At 40.5% G+C, this 18706-nt stretch overlaps 1 protein-coding gene across 2 annotated transcripts in view; it reads left to right on the top strand.

Moving 5' to 3' along the window:
* The first annotated feature begins 1346 nt into the window (after positions 1-1346).
* The window catches only part of BMPR1B (bone morphogenetic protein receptor type 1B), a 386959-nt gene continuing 369599 nt past the window's right edge, over positions 1347-18706 (top strand). For both annotated transcript variants that reach the window (XM_054727293.1, XM_054727286.1), the window contains exon 1: positions 1347-1528. The gene's annotated coding sequence lies outside the window, so the exon portion shown is untranslated. The remainder of the gene's footprint in view (positions 1529-18706) is intronic.

Here is an 18706-nt window from a genome sequence, read left to right as displayed (position 1 = left end):
TTAATGGGAGTAATCTAAGAAAAGAGAGGAGTTGAGAGAAAAATAGTAGGCTAAGAATTAAATAGATAATAGAAATACATGTGAAGAAAGTTGTAAAGGCCCAGCTGGTGTGGCTCAGTGGTTGAGCCTGGCGGTCACTGATGGATTTCCAGTCAGGGCACTAGAGTTTCCGGGCCCCATCCCCAGGAGGGGGCGTGCAGGAGGCAGCCGATCAATGGTTCTCTCTCATCATTGATGTTCCTCTCTTCCTCTCTGAAATCAATAAAAGTATATATTTTAAAAAGATATTAAAAGAAAAGAAAGTTGGAAAAAAGCTATGTCAGAATGAAATTGTATTACACTATTTAAATCACACACCTGATGCTCTCTAGAGAGGGTTTATCAATGCATTAGGAAGATGGCAACATCTTACACAAGGAGGAAATTAATTCTGGAGGATAGGCAGCGGAAAGGCATTGGGAGGACACATTACTTGGAAGTCATTACATATCTCCCTGGGAGACAGAATTGGCAAAAAGACCGAATTTAAAAGTCTCCTGAAAGACTGGACTAGCTTAATATACATTTACGTTCTTAGAAAATGTTTCAACACTTGAAGATTTAGTAAGGAGACCACAAAGTAAAGACATATACTTTTCCAAAATAAACATGACTAATTGTAAAATTTCATCAAATACAAATGGAAGGAATTTCCTTTTTTGTTGGTTAGTTTTTGTTTGCTTGTGTTTTAACAGCTTCAAGATATTTGAAGGAAGGACATATTTAGTTTTCCTAGGAGACCCAGCTCTATGTTTCAGGGTTCCCAAACTCCCTTGTCCAGACCCGCAGGCACAATGGGATGCGCATCTGTATTGTTTTTTACCAAGTGTGTCAACGTTTTATCAGCTTCTCCCGGGTCAATGGCCCTGAAAAGTTTACATCAACTGCACTAGGTCATCTCAGGGGCGCCCTTCCAGCTCTCAAGAATCTTTGTGCTTCAAACAAGAGATAAAAAAAAAAAAAAAAAAAGAAACAAATAAAACAAAACCCCTTCTTCCACACGAAAAAGAGAGCATCCGTGATTGAAATGGAAGTGATACTCTGTGAAGCCCAGTCGGCTTGGAGAGTTCACCCCTGACCCGGGGCTGGGGACTGCGTGGTGCCCCGCAGCACCCCCCGCGCGCGGGCCCTTCCTCAAACCGGCCGCGTGCCCGGGGGCAGCCCCAAGTGCGGGGAGAAGGGCAATCCCTGCGTTAAGCACTTGGCTCTCAGTCTCCAATCACTAGTGGGAGCTGGAGAGGGCAAGTCAAAAAAAAAAAAAAAAAAAAAATTCCAGAGGCCGCCGAGTTGCAGAGGGAAAAAGTCCGGCGGCGCGCGCGGCGGAGCGGCCCCTGCAGCCCGCAGCCCGCAGCGGACGGTCGCCGTGTGGGCAGCGCGGGGCGCGGCGTGAGCGCGAGGCCTGTGCGGGCGCCGGGACGGCTCGGGGACGCGGGCACCGCGGCGCCGGGGAAGGGACGACCGTGCGGGCACCGCGGCGCCGGCCGAGGCGGTAAGACTCGGGCGGACCTCGCGGCGTCCCGCGTGCGGGAGGCGGGGGAGCCGGCGGGAGCCGGGCGGGCAGGGGCGGCGCTGGGCGGGGAGCCGCGGGCGCCGGGCTCGGAGTGAGGGTGCAGGGGGGTGAGGACGGCAGCGAGCGGCACAGCCACGGGGCGGCGGCGCCCCGGGGGTCAAGGGGTGGCCGCCGGGGCTTTGTGCGTGGGAGGCTCTGCCGGACCCCGAGAGCCCGCGCCCGCCTGGGCACGGACGGGGCGGCAGCGGCCGCCGCGGGCGGGCGGGCACGTGCTCCGGGGTCGGGGGGTCGGAACCTGCTGGCCCGGGGATGGGGTCGGAGGGCGAGCGAGCGGCGCGCAGCCCGGGGACGGGGGACCTGGCGGGGGGCCCGCCGCCGGCCCGGAGGCACGGAGCCCGCGGGCTCCCGGCTCGCCAGCCACCTGCCCCGGACGCCTGGGGACCCAGCCCCGCAGCTGCGGACGGGGCGCCGCGGGCGGGTCCCCACGGTCCGCCCTGGGCTCCCCTCTCCTGCCCCTGCCCGCCCCTTCCCTCGGTCTGCGGCTCCGTCTCTGTCATGTTCTGTCTGTCTTCTTCCTCCAGGTCTCTCTCCTTCCCTCTTCCCACCCCCTCGGGCTCGCTCTCCCTGGGTCAGTTTGTCTCCGTCTCCCTCTCACCGCCCCCTTCTCTTTCTTTCCGGCCCCCTCGGGGTCCCCCTCTCCGTCTCCTCTCCCACACTCTTTCGGACTCCCATTTAGAGGCTGACGTGGGGCTCCTTGTCTCTCCCTTCTCCTGTCTCTGGCCCTCGGCGCGCATCAGTCCACTTGTCCCTGTTTCTGCCAGGGCTCTGCGTGTCTGTCTGGCCCTCGCGGTGCTAAGATTGGGGACGTGGAGAGAAGATCCCCCTGGAGGTTGCCCGGTGGGGTGTCTTCCTCCTCCTGAGCCCCTCTCAGCTGCAGCGGGGCCCCTCGAGGCAGTCCTTTTCCGTAGGAGGGGAGCACCGAGGCTTCCTTGAGTTCCTATTAGGAACGGCTCTGGTCAGCTTCCCACCGAGGTGAGGTCAGTGCCTGAGCAGCCACAGAGGTGCCCGGGGAAGGAAGACAGAAGCAGGGAGCTGCTGAATTGCCCCCAATGTGTACCCAGCATACCTGCCGCGAAGCACAACCTCCTGGGAAAAGGCTCCTGACTCCCCCCCCCCCCCCCCCAAACACAAAAGGCTCCACCACAGCTAGAAAGTCCTTGAAAATAATTGGAAAAAGCACCTACGAAAATTTCCTGCTTCTCTAAACTGATGCCAACCGATACCTGTTTTTTTTTTTTTTTTTTTTACACATATATTTTTAGGATCCTAGTGACAACTTTCCTAACTGTTGTTTTGGGAACCTGATGAGAAATGTTCTGTGTCACCTGGGACATTTGTCTTTAAGAGAATATTCGTCTTTGTACTCTTATACCTCTTTACACTCTAGTGATCAAGAAGAATTATTTCTAACTGCAAAGAAAAATGGGAAAGGATCTGTCAGTCATTTTAAAACACGGGGCATTCCAGAGATCAATAATTTCCTTGGAAAATTTTCTCTATAAGGATGTTTTGAAGGATATTACATCTTAGTGAAATATGCAAGTTATTACACACTTAGATCATTGTGCGATGCAGAAAAGGGTTGTGTGCTGTAAGCAAATCATAGTAGTGATGGTTTTTTTTTTTTTTTTTAATGGGGAACATAGCTGGGAAATTAATTGCTCTGATTTCCACTGTTTTCTTTAGTCATGCATAATGTACCTTTGTTGTTAGCCAAATATGGCCCAGGGCTACAAAACTTGATACAGTGTGTTATTTGTCCAATCTGAATTACCATTTAGAAAAACCACCTTTTCCTTTTGGTCACAAGATACAAGTTGATATGATCTCATTACTCCTGTGCTGGGGTCTGCTGATGAATTTTAATGGCACTGCTTTGTGATTTAAAATCAAAACGTTAGTTTTCGGTGCGTTAAAGATCTTGATTTATGCCATGTTAGTGAATCGTCACTATTTATGGGGGCCCTGCCACCTTGTCCGCCAGGTGCTGCACGGCCTGTGGCCCAGGCAGGGCTGCCTGAAGCTCCCTGTTCGAGTACTGTCCCTGAGTGACGTCTGCCTCTGCTCACGGCGTGTTCACGTACGTCCCTCAGAATGTTCCAGTCATTAAATAGTATTTATTAAAAGGAAATTGACTTAATATTTCCCTCATAAACTTCGAAAACTGTGTGCAAGATGGCCTGATAAATTATTTTTATTATAAGTAAATGCTGATTTTATTATTCGTTTATAAGGCAATTTAAAATGTGATATTTTTTGGTGCATGTAGCAACCTCCACTCTTCCTCGGCGCTCGACTCTTACTTATCATTCACATATGAAGTCAGTTGTCTCCTACTCCAACCTAATTTTCATCAGACCCCTCATGGCTGCCTCTTAAGCTTCTGAAGTCATCTCTTTCAGCATTCACCTCTCTGCAGTGTAATTACTTGCTTGGCTCTTCATTGCTGGGCTGTTTTCTCCTTGAGCTGGGGGTAGTATTCCCTTTCTTTCTTTTTTTTTTCTCTGAATTTCAGAGACCCAGCAAAGTACCTGGCATATGAGAAATACTCAAAAAATCCTTGAAGGATGATCTGTTCTCCTCCAATTTGTCTCTACCTTGTGGTACTAATTCTTTGTGGTTGCTTAAGGGAAATACTTTAGCATGGAGTAATCACAGATCCTAGAGCGAGGCATGAAAAGAGCCTTAGAAAGCATCTTGTCACACACGTTAATAAGAAAGATGAAGTAGTTGAGGCTCCTGGAGCTTGGAAACCATGCGCAGAAGTAGACAGCGAAGCCACCTGGGCTATAGAACTGAGACCTTGTGCGCTTTTTCCAGGGGCCTCCGTTCTTCTCACTGGACTCATGCTCACCTTCCTTCACTAGAAATCGATAAATCTGTTGCTAGAAACTAACGATTATTGAATGAACCCTGGAGCTTTCTCTTCATGCCAACCAGAGAAAGTCATGCATGAAATGTATCATCTGCAGTAACTGATAATCATTTGTTACACATATGTATGAAGGTAATATTTGCCTTTTTAGAACACTGACTTCTAAGTGCTTTTATGTTTTGAGTGCTGTGTCATCTTGGGCAGACTAATTATTTCTACCTGCAAAGAAGATTTAAGTTCCTTGCGACTTAAATTCTCTCTTCTATAACTTTCTGCCTGTGTGTTGAAGAGGGGGGTGGGGGAGAAAAGGAAGTTTGGACCAGATTAGGGGTTCTTTTTGAAGTTATTCTTCAGAGACCACCAGTTTAACTCCCGGAACAACTGCAAATTCATCTGTTTTACATATCAGACTTCCTTGTGAGCTTTTGTTTGAAAAAAGGCTAACACAGTTTAAAAAAGGCTTGAAGACCACTTCACTTGATGTTTCCCAATCTGCCTTCCAGTACTTGAATTTCATAATCAAGATAATTTCCAGCTTTTAAATCTGGGCATCTGGAGGATGGGTGATAAAGGTATTAAGGATAGAAGGAGAAACTGAGTTTGCATGAGAGATATTCAATGTGGCAGATTTGATGCAGTGGCCAGAATCTGGGCGGGGGTGGGGGTGGGGGGTGCATGGGCCTGTCTAGAAATGTAGATTCAACAGTCATTGAGTGATTAAAATTGAGGAAAACAATAACTTTTTAGGTATCTGGAAAGAGAAATAAATGAAGAGTTAAGGGTGGACAAGAGGGACATTTTATGATACTTCTGAATATTTTTTTAAACTCATGTATAAAGATAAAAAAGGATAGATGATGCGTAATTTGCATCAGACAGTAATCTCTTTTCATGATTTTTAGAGCCTCCACTTATATGTCAGTTACCTTAATTACATTCATTTTTACTTAGAGGTTTGAGTGCCTACTCTTTGCCTGGCATTATTATATGCTCTGAGGACACGCAGCCATAGGAGACCCAAGGTCCTTGCTGTCATTGAACTTGCATTCTAGAGAGTGAAACACAATGAACTATAAACAAACACACTAGGAAGATCATTTCCAGTAGTGAAATTTTCATTAGGAAAACAAGAAAGGGTGATATGACAGCAAGTGACTGGGGCTGCTTTGTACAGGGTGGTCACGGAAGGCTTCTCTAAGGATGTTCTGAACCACAGGAGAGAGCCAGCCCCGTGAAGATCTGGGAGGACTTCCTGGCAGAGGGAACAGGAAGGCTGTCTCTGAAGGAGCTGGGTGCACACTGGGCTCAGGCAGTTAGGGGAAATGGTAGGAATGAGGCCAGGGAGATAGCCAGGCCCATGCTATGAAGTGTGCATTTTATTCAAAAGTACATTTCATTGAATCCCTGGAGAATTTTAAACAGAGAAGTGAACACATCTGACTTAGCATGTCTGTCTGTAATGTGAGCAGGAATGTCTGAAGATGACGTGGGAGGCTATGAGAAATCTCTAGCTGAGTGTTTGGTGGTTTGGCCACCGGTGGGACTGAGGGAGATTGATCCGACATTGTTCTTATCACAGAATGAGTCATTGAATCAGGCGTTCCGCCCTTTCTTTTCTTTTTTTTTTTTTCACTTGATCTACATTACAGCAACCCACTGGTTTAGCAGTTGCTTTTACTTTTAAATGCAGACCTCAGCATCTCCCAGGTCCCAGGTGTCACATAAAGTTTGTGTTCTGGTTACAAAGGAAAGGAAGCAAATCAGAATTCTCTAATCAGGTTCCAGTGTCATTTTCTCTACGCCTCAGCTTTGAGAACTTCGCATGTTTCTTGAAAAATTTCACTGTAAAGTCTGCGTTGTTAGATCTGGAACTCACCCTTCATTGTATACCCAACTCTTTGCAATGAACTAGTATACAGTAGGCATTCAGTCAATATTTATGGAATGTTGTTGGATGTAGTCTGTTAGAGACCGTAATTTTTAAAAAGATTTTTAATTGATTTTTAGAGAGAGAGGAAGGGAGAGGGAGAGAGAAAGAGAAGCATTGGTTTGAGAGCGAAACATTGATCGGCTGTCTCCTGCACACCCCCTACCAGGGATTGGGCGTACAACCTGGGCATGTGCCCTGACCAGGAATTGGAATTTCAGCCTTTTGGTGCATGGGATAACACCCAACCAGCTGAGCCACGCCGGCCAGTTTTGATTCAGCTGACTGCGTTTTGCCCATTTATCAACAAGTATATGGCTCCCTGCGCCTTCACCTTTAGAAGATATTAAATAGCAAGTTTAGAGATAAGTTTTCTGAAAGCTGTGTTTATTTAGTGGCTAAAGGAAAAAAGATACAATCCAATAATTTCTATAACATCTCTTGCCTGGCTGTCTTGAGATAAACATTTTAGTCATTTTTATAGCAGTTAGATAGATATAAACTTAAACAAGTACAGACACATCTGTCACTAGTTAATTTGTTGATTTATGAATCTGAAACAATTCCAAGGAAGTCTGTAATGATGGTGCCTTCGTCTAAATTAATCTCTTGGTAGAAATCAGTGAGGTTTATCTAACTAATACACTTTACAACTGTCTATAAAAGGTACTAAATTATCTAATCTGTTCTTTTTCTGGAACAAGCTACTTCTGCTGTTGTCCAGTAACCGTTTACCTGTAATAGTACACATAGTGGGGAAATGTCCTCTTAACTCCTTGTATTACAGAATGTAGCACTCTACTCAAAGGGGGTTGCATCCAACTTGGACACATTTTTATGTATCTAGCTGTTATCTTTCACTGTTTCTTTAACGCCCTTTCAGTTAGTCAAGAGTCCCTTCTATAGCTGAGTGTCTTTTCTTACTGTGTAACTCAGTTTGCTAAAACCTCACACATTATTACATTGGCCTCTATGTCAGATACCTTCTGTTGGCCTCTCCAGATCCTCAGGCAACTAGGGGAAATGGTAGGAATGAGGTCAGTGAGATAGGTAGGCCCATGCTATGAAGTATGCGTTTTATTCTACTTTATGCTCTTTGCCCACTAGGCTAACCTGGGTGAACAGCTCTGATTTCCAGATGGTTTAGGGCAGTGGTTGGCAAACTCATTAGTCAACAGCGCCGCAGTTTGCCGACCACTGGCCTAAGTCATACAAATTTTTATTTTATCATAATTCCTTTGGATTATAGTGTCTGATAAAATTAATTAAATAACCACAGAGAGGGAAAACAGTGTAACCAAACTTCCCTTGTCAGTCATCACGTTGTAGGGATTTTTAGGCCTAATACCATTGCTAGTTCTTTTTGTCTCATTACATATTAAGTGAAAAACTGGAGTTTGAAGTAGTATGAGCTGTTTGACTAATTCAGATAAGCAATTTGCATATAACATTATGTTTGACTTGATTGCATTTGCTTTCTCGGTGTGTGCCGTGGAACAGTGATTTTGTGGAATGTCAGGTGTGTAGCCAGCACAAGAAGGATCCTATGGGCGGTAGCATAGCCTACTGGGTAATTGTGGGGACTGTGGAGTTGGCCTATCTTTGAATTTTGGCTTTATCACCTGTTAGCTGTGCAGCCTTGGCCGAGTTACTGAACCTTCTATCTCCGCTTCATCATTTGTAAAATAGGGATGACAATAATAGTGATTACTTTATAGGTTTGTATGAGGATTAGACTGGCAAATATTTGTAAAGTACTTAGAGCCATGCTAGGCACATGTAAACACCACAGAAGCATTTGATAAGTAAGTAAATGCTAAAAGAAATCTGGGAATTGCTGATATTTTAAAACTGCAAGCCTTCTTTGAGCCTTTATCATGCTGACGTGCACTGTGACAGCCCTGAAGAGGGGCATTTGACCGTGGGACATGCAGTTTTCCCTGCATTTATCACTGGACTGATCATGTTCCTCAGAACACACTTTGGGGGGAGATGGATACAAATAACCAACTAAACATTTCACCATTCTTTTGCCAGCACTTGTTATACAGTAGGAACTCAGTTCTTACTGATTTTTCCTTCTCTTTTTCTTTTTTGGGGTAAAATGAATGTTTTTCTTCGTTGCCTGGGGAAAGGCTTTCTGCCAGTATAGATATGAGTATCCCCTGGGGATCGCTGAGCCCCAGGTTTACAGTGTATAATGTTTTCTAAAAAGCTGCTTATTATGATTTTTTTCTAATAATAATGTCCATATTCATTGACGTAAACCAGGGAATTATAGGGAACTGTAACAAATAAAATAAAAACCACTCTACCACACTATTATTAACAGTTGGGGCCTTTTTTTTCTTTACAGAATTGGGAGCATAATATAATATGGTTTTGTATCCTGCCTTTTGTCCTGCTTTGACTTTATTTATATAATGTTCTCCATCCGAGATGTGCGGTGATTTCTGACTTTCAGATGATTGGTAATCTACATTTCAAAAGAGCTTCCTTCCTTACTTACCAAATGCTGTGGCCAGAGACAATATGAAAATAAAATGGTGTATCTAGAATGAGTTTCTCTCTTATTTTAAGTATTCTCGGAAATTGGAACCACCTGGTAAGAGTTGGCAATTCTGTTTAAAAGACCTGGAGTAGGTGACCTCAGGTGGCTTCATTTTTATGAGTCATTCCAGCGTTCCAGCCAGCAGCCAGATGGACGCACAAGAATCCGCCACCGGGCTGCTGTGGAGGCATCCCTTCCCCACCCTGAGAGACTGTAAGTGAACTTACATAACGCTGAGATGAACTCGGGAAAGTTATCCAGGGAAACCCAGGTTATCCCAAAATAAAAATAACTACGATTTATGTTTTAAATGATAAATCTCTTCCCTCCATTGCATGTGGGAGGTAGGGTTCTAATACTATACCAAAATGGAGGACAAACATTGTCTCGGAATGTTTCATCTTGCCCTGTAATTTCGAATAGGAAATAATACTGTATTTATATGGCAGTACATAACTAAGGACTAAAAATGCTAATTGTTTTCAGTTTTACTCTGTGGACTTCATAAAGTACATAGATGGATGCCATCAGAATTAAAATATATCAGCTCAGTAAGTCCTTTTTCATTCGTAAGTCCTTCTTTAATAATTTTGAATCTTCAGCTCACTGGAGATTAAATTAATCACTCTTTAAAACACTTATCTTTTACATCAGTTAGCAAATTAAAATATTTAACGTCTTTCTGAAGAGAAAAACCATGCTATGTTGTTTAATTGAATTAAATTAGCTTTTCATGGAAATTTACCTAGGAGCTGTTTCTGGAATCAATTTGGAAAATGATCTTTGTATTCTGTGGCATTTATGTTTGATTATGTTTTTCTTAGTAATTCTCAATGGGCCTGATTCACTCCTTGCTTTAGTCATCAAACCCTTGCAATTTTTTTGTAGGCAAATTAGGCATTTCCTACCCATAATTATGCGTGTTTATGGAATAATGTATGCTTCCTCCTTATGTTTAGATGTAAGGAATTCTTAATTCTATAACTTAAAATGATCTATTTTATCATTCTGTAGAATATGTTAAAGCTGAGCTAAAAGTCACATGTAAATTAACTTCTTCCAAAAAATGTTTTGTAGAATTTAAGTTTTGATACCTTTACCAATAACAGCAGGTGCTGCTGCTTGTAAGAAAAAAAAAAAAAAAAGGCAGATAATCTAAAACTTCTTTTAAATCTATTGCCTGGGAGCAATCTGTATCTCAGGCACATCAAAGATTCTGTGCACTACATTTTTTGCATTCTCTCTTGCCCTGTGATCTGTGATTTACAAAGTCATGAAGCAGTGGAAAATTGCTTACTAAAAACTCAATTTTCTAGTTTTTTTAGCTATAACATTTATCCTTTGTGATCAACAGCATGAAAATATATTTTATGTGCTTGGACTATAACTTAATGCCTTCATTTCTTGAATACTTCATATTTAGCAGTTTAAAGAACTTTAAAACATATTTAGCTTAAAAAAACACTCAAACCTTTGCAGTACCTGCCACAATCTGAATGTTAGGACTGTGCTGTTTTTCTCCTCAGTCCTGTGAATACACGCGTGTTCATTGAATTCTCTTTTACTTCCCTCCTCTTTTCTTCTTCATTCTCTTTTTCTCTCACTTTTGCAAACCCTATTTCCTCTACTTTTTCTGAACCAGAGGGGGGTTAAACACATACTGGTTTTTATGATCCTGAGCCTCCAGAGTATTTTCCAGAGTCCTTACTAGCTGATTTTTTGACTAAGTTAGCATAATGACGATTGGTATTCTGTAAACATGATCTTAAAATACTTTAATAATACTATAGACAGATAATAACAGTAAGGTGCATTTATATTTTGTTATGAATCACTTATTTAATTACATAATTTCATTCAAAATATTTTTATGAAATGTCCATTAAATATTTTTATTGATACCAGAGAGAAAAAGGGAAAGGGAGAGTTAGAAACATCATTGATGAGAGAGAATCATTGACTGGCTGCCTCCTGCATGCCCCCCACTGGGGATTGAGCCCACAACCCAAGCACGTGTCCTGACCAGCAATTGAAACTTGACCTCCTGGTTCATAGGTCAATGCTCAACCACTGAGCCACGCTGGCAGGGCAAAATGTGTTTTAAACATTTAAACAGATGCTCACAGGTAAAAAAAAAAAAACACCCAAAACTAAAATGGTGCAGACATATATAAAATATTTTGTAGCTATTACTTGGGTCTAGATAATTTTCATTCCTTTATATAATCTGGCATACAAAAATTAAAATTTTATTATATAGGGTTTTCACCAAGTATGTTCTAGTTCCTATTTATGTGAAATTCCATGTATTTATAATTGTGGTTTGAAAACTCTTATGCAATCTTGAACACTTTCTTATAAGTTACATGCAGCCGGACTAACCATGAGACTGTAAATTCCATTTTTGGCTCGTCTCTCCTAAACCTGGAAGGTATAATGCAGTTTAACAATAATATTTTACATCTTTAGTTTGTGAATAATGTCTTTCTTACAAGTGGGATTATTAAATATTTATGCAATATGAAAGAACTTGATTCCATATATTTCAAAGAGATAGTCATGTCTTGCTCTAAGGGGAAAGATGTTTAAAATCACAGACAATACACTGTCAAAAAATAAATGCAGAGCACAAATAGACTGAATATGAGAAAAATAAAATAGGTTGAGAACACTTATGAAGTGCCAAATTGATTCAGTCTATTATTCTGTCTTTAGACGATGCCATCAGGAGATATGGTAGGGAAGTCTAGGTCTGGGGTTTCATGATTTCACTCTCAAAATTTAGTGTTATATCCTCCAAATATCTTAGTTTTCCTCAATATAAGCCACTGCTCTCTTTTGGAACTGATGAGAATTTCTTAGTTTGTTTAACTTCTTGGCTTTACATTTCATTCCTCAACCAAGTTGAGTATTATAGTTGAAATACAGCAGCCATTCATTAGCTTAATATTTGTCTTGTCCATACTTTCCATGGTTGCATAGAGTCTGTGAGTCTTGACATCTATAATATTTCCTTGTAGCCTTCACCTTTCTAGACTCAAAGAATTCTGATTTTTCTTATTTTACTTCTTAGGCCTGTTCTGTGGTCCACTTGGTCATTTTTGTTTTTTTTGGTTGGATTTTCCTCAGTTTCTAAATATCACCCCCCCCCTTTTTTTTTGGAGTAGAGTTATAATTTTTTTATTCGGCAGCAGATATATTTAGAGTGCTGGGCTGTGTTAACTAGAACTGCATGTAGTACTTCACGTAGCGGTGCCCCATGGTTTTAAATAGGATGAGAATCCTGTGTTTTGTTCTTGGTTGATGTTGGTGCCGTTGTTAGCTTTCTTGGAACGCACTGAGTCCATGACTTTTAAGCACTTTTCTGTTATCACTAAGGCTTATTATTTTGAGAAGTACAGTCTGTATATTTCTTCTCCTACATGCATAACCCTATAGTATTCTGCTTTGAATCATAATTGATGTTTCCCCCTAGTAACTCATAAAATTTTGGAAATCTTGTAGGTTATCCCACTGACTTGGCATTTCACATACTGGAAAAACTTAGTATCTTTTGCAGACCTGGAAAATTTAATCTACATTTCCTCTTCTACATCATTTATAAAGATGTTAAATAAGACCATTTCCAGCACCTTCCCTATTTATAGTTTTCTGCCAGAGTAATGCCTCCCCCCCTCCCCCTTCCCCCTGTCTTCTTTGTTTCTCCAGTAAAAAGTTCACCGGATCCTATGGTGATTCAGTTCTTTTTAATAACTTTTGTGGTAGTACCTTGTCAAGGGCTTTTTTAAAAAAATGGAGTAGATTATATCTACTGATTTCTCCCTTGAGGCTCTACTCAGCTTTTAATTTGCTAACACATGATCACCCTTGAAAAAAAAAATCAAAGCTAGTCCTGCCCCATTGTTTGCTAAATTCTTAAGTGACCTTATGCTTTTGCATATATGGGCCTCACAAATTTGTCAACTTGCCAAGAAACAATTATAACACTAAGTTGAGGAAATGTGAAAGGCTGTGAATAAAAGAAATGAAAGTTAGCATCAATGTGGATGGTTGAACTATATAAGCAAGCAAAAAATAAAGAGGTTACCTTGTTTGAGTCTTTCTTATGTTACAGGCAATGTGCTAAATATCTTCTTTAACAGAGTAGTGATTGCTATCCCATTTTACATATAGATAAAATAATTTAAGGCACAGTGAGGGTCCCAGGTGGTAGTCCAGGATTCTAATAAGGAGCCGTCTGATTCTAAATTGTTATTTAAATGTTGGTGTACTGTTAGAGCCAGACATTGTGTTAGTTATTGATAATACAGAGAAGGCCAGCACTCAGCCCTGATGGTTCGAGAGCTTGGAAAGACCCCAGATGGAAGGAAGAGAACTGTGCATAACAACTGTATGAGATGGTAATTGTATGTGAGAGAATAGAGAAAGGTTGATCATTGAAGAGTGTTCAAGATAGAGGCTTGGGTTATTGATCCTATTTTGAGAAGAGGGATGGATAAAGAAAGGAAATGTTCAAAAACTTTGGAAAAATATATTTTGAACCGTAAATGTTGTAATTTCCCCTTTCTTCCCCCTCCCACCCCTTTCAGTTATGTATCATTTCTATACAGAGTACTGGCACTGTTTGTATATTTTTAGAGCAAATGTACCATGTCTTTACTAAAGTTGACTTCCATTTGATCCACATGGTGTGTGTGCACATGTGTGTATGTGTATGAGAGAGGGAGGGAGGGAGGGAGAGAGAAAGAGAGAAAGAGAGAGAGAGAGAGAGAGAGAGAGAGAGAGAGAGAGAGAGAAAGAGAGATGAGGTGCATTGAACATGGGTTAAATATAGTGACATTTTTTAGTGAATTTGGGAAATCACATAGCTCTGGTAATTTGCTAATAATATAGACATGCAAATGATGAAAAAAGATCATTTTAATATTGATCAATCTATCTGAAATGACATTTAAATACCAGTGGCCCGGTGCACGAAATTCGTGCACATTAAAAGGGGGACCCAGAGTCAAGTCCCCACCCACCCACATGTGCCTCAAAATCTCGTGAGACCCAGATCCGGCCCCCTCCCCCATTGGGCTAGATCCAGATCTGGCCAGTCCCACCCTTGTCAAGCTCCGCCGGGCAGGGGGCATAGCCTCAGGTCCCCTGGCCTGGTGCCAGGATGGGGGGTGTGGCCTGAGGTCCCCTGTCAAGCCCCACAGGGGTGGAGGAGGGTGTAGCCTCAGGTCCCTGCTGATTGCTTGTTAAGGCTCCTTAAGGGAACTTGGCCTCAGCTGTGGGTGCAGCCATCTTTGTGATGGAGTGATGGTCAATTTGCATATTCCCTCTTTATTAGATAGGATTTCAACAATTAGTTTGAAGGAAACACTGTAACATATACCTAATAGTAAACATTGGATTGTGAGGCTTGGCAAAGGTTCATTGTTGGCAGGAACCAAAAGGTATGCACTAAAAACACAATAAAAATCTTCAAGGAGAGTTTGATCTTGAAACGCTTGTAAATTGTTTTTCCCCTAATATTTAAATGGACTCTAGATCACCATATGTAATAGAGATATTACCTATATTTTAATCTCCTATTTTGATTTGTCAGAATGTGCTAGAGTGAAATGAAATTACTTCAGTAGTTTTCCAGGCTAGTTTGCAGCCTGCTCAAACTAACGTTGTCTGCCGGTCAGATAGTTTACTTCATATCTCTTCATGTGTCTTTTCTGTAAAGAGTCATAAGACCTCTTTTGTTTTGAGCATAATACCATTGTGTTTACAGGGCAAAATGCAATGAGGCCTTCTGGCTGTGGCCATGGAGTTTAGCTAAGGCAGAGTTATTAAATTAAAAAAGAAATCTTGAGTTTTCCACATAACCAGATTAAATGTGTATTTCACGTGGAGCCAAAGTGCTATGGGGAAAGTGAAGTTTAAAATAGATTTCGGCATTAAAAGTAAAATGGTAAATATTTAAAATTTAACACTAAAATACTATATATTGTTAAGTCAACACATTTTTTTTTGGAAGCCCAGTAATCACCATTTGATTTTCCAAAGGAATATAAATATCACAAAAACATACTAAGCTATAGTATAATTTGTAACAAATCGAAAGCTTCCTTGGAGTGACTTTTTATATTCCAAAATACAATTTTCCCATTATGGAGAATTGTATTTATGTTGAACATAAATAATCAGATATTTGCTTCACTAATGATCCAGATTATTTCAAAATCATGTTACTGGATTTAACGATACAACCTCTGTTCTGCAACCTTGTGTATACTGGAGGCTTGTTATGCATGTCAAGGGTATTTCCTTTTATTTGTTTTCATTTTACCTGCCATTTAAATCATTGAATGACCCTTCATAATTTTATTATGAAACCATATAATAAGGAAGGACTAGTTGATTATTTTTTACTTTAACTTTCATAATCTTATATAATTCAGATCTTCTTTGTGTTCTCATTTCTCAGGTCAAGTAATTCTTGTTTTGCAATTTCTCATCACAGTAATGAATGGGATGGAGTAATATGTTTCAATACATTTATTGTACTTATTTTAGCATTTTACAGCTGTTCTCTCTTTCAGGGAAGGGGGGGCAAGTAGTATGTTGAAAAGAATACAATTGGGAGGCAGGAAAGGCCATAATGAGTTTTGGAACCCCAGACTGATCACTGAAATAAAAGATTGGCCAACCTCTCTAAGGTCTTTCTGGCTCCAAAATGCTATGATTCTGTAACCCAAACTGGAAAATCTTATCGTAGTTCAGAATTGTAGTATGACGCTAGTTTCTGGAGAGCAGGGCACCAAAACTGTTTCATGTTTGTGTTTTTCCTCTCCAGGTGGTTTTGCAATTTCAGAGACAAAAGAGAATATTCATGAGTTAAGTCCCTTCCAAACCTTATCACCTCTGAGATTTTATAATGATTTTCAAGAGAGACTGATACTTACAAATTATGTCATTATACTGTGTACCATTTTACATCTTGTTCAAATAAATCTTTTATTTGGGGGTTGCAAATAAGAGGAAGTAATTCTGCCTTAGTCAATACTGTACTTTTTTGGAATTATTTTCTAAGAACTTTAAGGCAGTTGTTGAAAAGGTTTTGTTCAGAAATCAGATTCAGTTTCATGTTTGACTGCATTAGCTTATAATGGCTAATTTTACTATAAATAAAATATGCAGAGCATGCCAGCAATATAGGTTAGTTTTTTTGTGATTGTAATTTTTCACTAATCAATAAGAGTGATTTTTTTGTGACTTATTGTTACCCATTCTAAGTATTCTCTTTTAAACCCCTTTTTAATATAGAAGCAAAGGCTGAACTGGGTTGAAATGTTATACATTTAAGCTGGTTCTATGAGAAATTAATGCCCATTGTATCTTTTCCTAAAATATTCTTCTTTTCTTATTATTCTAGGATTAGATTAATGTTCAGATTCCTTTAAAATATCCAGGACACTCGATATGTTATTATTTTCAAGTTGAATAGTAATTTTCTTTTAAGAACCATATTTTCATACAGCACTGAACTCTTATGTTTGTATGTGTGAAGATTTCAGTGGCATTTTCTAGAATTATTCATAGCAAATTTTTAATGCGAGCATGTTACTGGCAACCTTTCCCTAGAGTATGTCAGTATGTGTTGAAGGAATCTAGGCTAACAGTAAAATTGTACTTATCGAGCTGAGCAAAATAGAATTGAGGAAACAAATTATCGGTGCCCCTCAAAATCCTTCCTGGAGCACTTGCTTTTAATGTGCATCAGGAAGCCTCTACTGAAAACGATTGAGTTGCTTGTTTTACATGGTTTATTTGCTCTTATGAGATAAGGGAAACAAGATAAACGGAAAAACTGAAGTTCTTAAGAAATGCTGAAAACGTTCTTGACCTAAAACTCTTGAATCAGAAATGAGAAAGAAGGTGAAACAGAGTAAGGCAAGTTGCCCCTTCATGTGGAACTTTGGAAGTTTTATTGAAAAATGAAAAAATAATCTAATTACCTTTAATGCCCAACACATATCACTTTACTTATGAATTTCTCACCCTGATACTATTCTTTTTGCTTGTGATTTCCTCCTCTTTTGAAATCTGATTTATAGTTCACTTTCAGAAAAATGCTCTATGAATCCTTTTCCACCGGACTCACGGCTTCCTTTTCTCTGTCCGCACCTCGTCTCCGTCCTTATGTGCTTTTCTGCACTGTATCGATATGTGATCACTCGTTTCCTGAATCAGTGTAATTAGCATCTTCACCATTTTAACTGTATTGAATGCTAAAAACTGTCTTTTGTGTCTCTGGTTTTCCATGTTTCACAATATGGGTATAACACTCAAAGATTCTTGGTCTGTGTTGATTGGCGTCCCTGCTTTGTATGGTTCTAACCTTTATTTCCTTGTTATTGTGAAATTGTTCACTTTGTAAAGAGATATGGAGCCTTAGGACTTAAAAAAATCTGTCATTTGTTGTATTTGTTTTAAAAATACATCCTGGGGCATGAAACAGAAAAAATATTCTCTTCTGTATTTTGATTAAAGCCAGTGTACAAGTTGTACCTTGGAATGTGGAGGCAGATGCCTGCCTGGGTGTGGATCCTGGCTCTCCCACTCAGTGTCCTGATCTGTAAAATGGGGAGAAGAAGAGTACCTCCTTAGTAAGGATGTGTGGGAATTAAATCAAGCACCTAGAACTCCTTCTTATACAGTAATTGTTCAGTGAATGTTCACTCTCATCCTTTATTTTAGACGAGTGGCCCGGTGCACAGATTCGTGCACATTGGAAGGAAATTAATTAGAAGAAATATTTTAATTTCGCGATTTGCCCTTTCTGCCTGCTTCTTTTGGCTTCAGAGGCATGTTGTGCCAATAGTTGGTCTTCAGACATATTCTGTCGATGCCACTTTCTTTCACCTTCAGAATGTCAACAAAAACAACCGAATTCATGATGGGCAATGACAGTTTGAAACACGTGTGCGATTGGTGCCAGCAAGAGCTTGATATGTATCGTGCATGCATGAGTCAACGTTTATTTTTAAACTAGTGGCCCAGTGCAGGAATTCATGCATATTGAAATGAAATTAATTAGAAGAAATATTTTAATATTGCTATTTGCCCTTTATAATAGAATTGTCAGCTAAATTCACGATTGACAATGACAATTGGAAACACACACATGCGATTGATGTCAGTGAGAGCTTTATATGTATTGTGCATGTGCAAGTCAACTTTGCCTTTTATAGATATAGAATAAACTTGCTTAACCCTTTGCACTCGCTTGCTTTTTTCTTCTACTCGGGATTTAATGCTAACCGTGTCGAGTCACACTCGACATCCGAGTGCAAAAGGTTAATTAGACCTGCTTTCTGATGTAGCTAAACTTTTTCCAGCCCAGTGAAGCACCCCACCTTCTCTTTCAGGTAATTGTCAGCAACACGGCAGTAATATCAACACAGGGAGATCACGTGTTGATCACGTGTAGATCACGCAGGTAGAACAAAGGATAAAATATTCAACTGCAGCAGTGTTTGACTATATTCTGTGCAGTGAGAAAACCTGAAGTCATTTTCAAGGTCCACCATATCTTACTACTTTTCAGTCAGGTCAAGTTTTTAAATCTCCATTTTCTGGCTAATGAAAACAAAATAGGATTCCACTGAGTCTCCTATCTACCTACTCCAGGACTTCTGTGAGGATCAAATGAGATGAAGCATGGGAAAAAGCTTCACAGACATTTGATTACAGTGTAAAGTG

This window comes from Eptesicus fuscus, chromosome 2 (assembly GCF_027574615.1).
Source record: "Eptesicus fuscus isolate TK198812 chromosome 2, DD_ASM_mEF_20220401, whole genome shotgun sequence".
In the NCBI taxonomy this organism is placed as follows: domain Eukaryota; kingdom Metazoa; phylum Chordata; class Mammalia; order Chiroptera; family Vespertilionidae; genus Eptesicus; species Eptesicus fuscus.
Note: the sequence above shows the minus strand (reverse complement) of the source record. Positions and strands in the feature narration are given on the sequence as shown.